The sequence below is a fragment of the Chrysochloris asiatica genome, unplaced genomic scaffold (assembly GCF_000296735.1).
Source record: "Chrysochloris asiatica unplaced genomic scaffold, ChrAsi1.0 scaffold00005, whole genome shotgun sequence".
Classification (NCBI taxonomy): domain Eukaryota; kingdom Metazoa; phylum Chordata; class Mammalia; order Afrosoricida; family Chrysochloridae; genus Chrysochloris; species Chrysochloris asiatica.
Window position 1 is genome coordinate 10387047 of NW_006408523.1, and position 4173 is coordinate 10391219.

Below are 4173 nucleotides of genomic sequence, written 5' to 3' on the forward strand. Positions count from 1 at the left end.
GCCTCTCCTCCCGCCTCGCGCGTCCCCCCGGGGGCGACTCTCCCCGCTCGTCCAACTCCCGCCTGGGGCGACTCCCCTCACTCATGTCCCCCATCAGTCTGGGACGACTCCCCCCATTGGACCCCTCATCAGTCTGGGGACGACTCCCCTCAATCGCCCCCCTTCAATTGGGACGACTTCCCACATTCGCCCCCCATCAATCTGGGGACGACCCCCCCAACTCGCCCCCCACCCCCTGCCCCGCCCATCCGGCGTGTGTCACCCCCGCTCGCCCGCCGCTCCCGCCCCACGTACTGACCTGTACAGCAGCGGGCGGTGGAGGGCAGGCGTGGGACCAGAGAGTGCTGAGCGCTGGGTGACTTTGAACCTGACTTTTCTCATCGTTGTCAAAGAACATTTACAAACGGCCCAGCTAACTGCACGAGGTCGTGGCCCTGGGCTTACAGAAGAGAATTGAGTCTGCACTCCGTGCTTTCTGGGGATATAAAAAATGTCATTTATGAAATTGTACTCACCGGTGTCCTAACACTCCGGTCCACCTCCGAAAATAGTTCCCTATGGCTTATGAGATGCAGTTGGGCGGCCCTTCCTCGCTGAGTGAATAAACCAGCACCACAAACTCAGCACTCCCAAGTCGCGTTCATTCCGACCAGGCAGGTGCTGTGGGTTCGAGGGCCTGGGTGTCCCAGAACTTTGAACTACTGTGTATAACATTTTGACTCTCCAAATTCATTGCCCTTTAAGGATTCCAATTCGTGGCGCTGCGGATCAATGCTCTGGACTGCGTGATTGATTTAAACTGCAAGGTAAGTGGTTCAAGCTCACCAAAAGCTCCTGGAAACCCTTATACAGGGTTGCTCTGGTTCGGAACCAACACGACAACACTTAACAACAACAACATACGACAGAGTAGAACTGCTCTTTTTGGGTTTACAAGATTGTAAATCTTTATGTGAGCAGCCTCATTTATCTTCTGAAAGCCTGGTGGGTTTGAACTCCCGATCTTGAGGTTAGTGCTTAACCCACTGACCACCAGGGCTCCTTACGTTGAGCACGAGGAGGAGAAACTGATCTGGCTATCGTTGTTGAGTGGCGCTGGCTAAAGGAGGAGGTGGTGATGATTATCAAATCTCTCAAGCACTTGAGTGGAATCAAACATTGAAGCCAGGGATTGGCTCAGAGTAAAAGTTATTTTTCTAGTCATTAAAGTTATCCAGGAGTCCTGGTGTGGTGCTGGATGATAATCACTTGGACAGAAAGGTTGGTTTGAACTGCAAGGTCTGAGATGCAAACTCACCAGCCGCTCCTGGGAAATCTATACAGGGTCTGTGTGAGTGGAACTGACAGGAAGGCACATGACAACAAAAACTTATCCAACAGGTCACCTGGGAAGAGTGAACTGAAAACCTGGAAGGACTGTATACAACTCCTTATGGCTGCTTTCCATTTTGGAGATTCTAAAATTCAAAGAACTATTAAGGATTGAAAACTCTCTCTCTTTTTTAAAATAGGGTGAGAAGAAAGCGTTTCTTCTTTCCACTAAACATCCACCAAATAACTCTTCTGTGCCTCTTTACCAACAACTCTAAAAACACAGCACTTCTTTCTCCCAGCTGATACTTTTCTGTGACTGTAAGTGGACATTGTTGTTGTTAGGTGCCATTGAGTTTGTTCCAACTCATAGTGACCCTATACAGGGTTTCCAAACAGTGGCTGGTAGGTTTCAACCACCGACCTATTGATTAGTAGTCCAGCGCTTCTCCTGCATTGCCACACTTGGTCCATTATTGCAGTGTTGAAGAATTCTTCTCCCTTTATAACTAAATTGTAAGTGTAAGCAGTCATTTAAAATGAGCTTTATTAATATTCTATAAATAAGTTAAAAATTAATAAATGAAGTAACTATATTATACTTTAAGAACAAAAGAAAATGTACACATTTGTTCTTTCACCACATTAATACTTAGTATCTTGGTGTCACACTGTAGGATAAGTTGTTGTTGTTGTTAGGTGCCGTTGAGTTGGTACCGACTCATAGCGACCCTATGTACAACAGAGCGAAACACGGCCTGGTCCTGGGCCAACCTCACTACTGTTGCCACGCTTGTGCCCATTGATGCTGTCACTTGGCCAATCCATCACGCTGGGGCTCTTCCTCTTTTTCTCTGACCCTCCACCTTACCAAACATGATATCCTTCTCCAGCAACTGGTCCCTCCTGACTATATGTCCAAAGTAGGAGAGACACAATTTGGCCATATTGGCCACCAAAGAGCATTCTGGCTGCACTTCTTCCAACATAGATCTGTTGGTTCTTTTGGCAGCCCTTGGCACTTTCAATATTCTCCTCCAACACCGTAACTCAAAAGCACCAATTCTGCTATGGTCTTCCTTATTCACTATCCAGCTTTTGCATGCATATGACGTTGTTGAAAATACCATGGCTTGGGTCAGGCACACCTTAGTCCTCAAGCTGACATCTTTGCTCTTCAACACTTTTAAAAGTTCCTGTGCAGCAGATTTGCCTAATGCAATACGTCATTTGATTTCTTGACTGCTCCTTCCGTGAGTGTGGATAGTTGATCCAAGAAGAATGAAGTCCTTGGCAACTTCAATCTTTTCTCTGTTGATAAGAAAGTTGTTTATTGGTCCAGTGGTGAGGATTTCTTTCTTTCTTTCTTTACATTGAGATGCAATCCATACTGAAGCCTGTGCTCTTTAATCTTCACCAGTAAGCATTTTAAGTCCTCTTCACTTTCAGCAAGCAAGATTGTATCATCTGCATACCTCAGGCTGTTAAGGAGTCTTCCTCCAATCCTGATGTCACGTCTTTCCCAGCTTCTCGGAATATTTGCTCAGTATACAAGTTGAATAAGTATGGTGGAAGAATACAACCCTGTCACACACCTTTCTTAATTTTAAACCATTCAGTGTTTCCATGTTCTGTTCGAACAGCTGCCTTTTGGTCCATGTGCAGATTTCTCATGAGCACAACAATTAAGTGTTACAGAATACTCATACTTAACAATGTTGTTCGTAGCTTGTCATGATCTACCCAATCAAAAGCTTTTGCATAGTTGATAAAGCACAGGTAAACATCTTTCTAGTGTTCTCTGCTTTCAGCCAAGATCCATCAGACATCAGCAATGATATCTCTCATTCCATGGCCTCTTCTGAATCCAGCTTAAACCTCTGGAAGTTCTCTGTCAATGTATGATTGTAGCTGTTTCTGTATTACCTGTAGTAAAACTTTACTTGCCTGGTATATCAAAGATGTTGTTGTTGTTGTTGTTAAGTGCCGTCAAGTCGGTTCCGACCCATAGCGACCCTGTATAGTGTCCAATATTTCTGCATTCCATTGGGTCATCTCTCTTTGGGATGGGCACAAATATGGATCTCTTCCAATCAGTTGCCCAGATAGCGGTCTTCCAAATATCTTGGCATGGATGAGTGAGTGCCTCCTGTGCCGCCTCACTTTCTTGAAGGATTTCAATTTTTATTCCATAAATTCCTGGTGCCTTGTTCTTTGCCAATTCCTTCAATGAAACCTGGACTTTTCCTTCGGTATCATTGGCTCTTGATCATATGCTACCTCTTGAAACGGTTGAACATCATCCATTTCCTTTGGGACGCTTTCTGCATCACTCAGAGAATCCTTCAATAAAGAAAGTCGAGGCTTAAATTTTTCCTTCAGTTTCCCCAGCTTGAGAAATGCTGAGCATGTTCTTCTTTTTTGGTTTTCTGACTCCAGATCTTTGCCCATTTTGTTGTAATATTTGGCTTTATCTTCTCGTGTTGATCTTTGAAATTTTCTGTTCAGCTCTTCTACCTCCTCATTTCTTCCATTTGCTTTAGCATATCTACTCTGGTGAGCAAGTTTCAGTGTCTCTTCTGACATCCATTTTGAGCTTTTCCTTCTTTCTTGTCTTCTTAATGATTTTTTGCTTTCTTCCTGTGTGATGTTTTTGATGTCATCCCACAACTCTTCTGGTCTTCGGTCTTTAGTGTTTAATGTATCAAATATGTGCTTCAGATGATCTCTAAATTTAGGTGGGATATATTTAAGGTCATATTTTGGCTCTCTTGGACTTGTTTTCATTTTCTTCAGTGTCAGTTTGAATTTGCATAGGAGTACTTGATGGTCTGTTCCACAGTCTGCCCCTGGCCTTGTTTT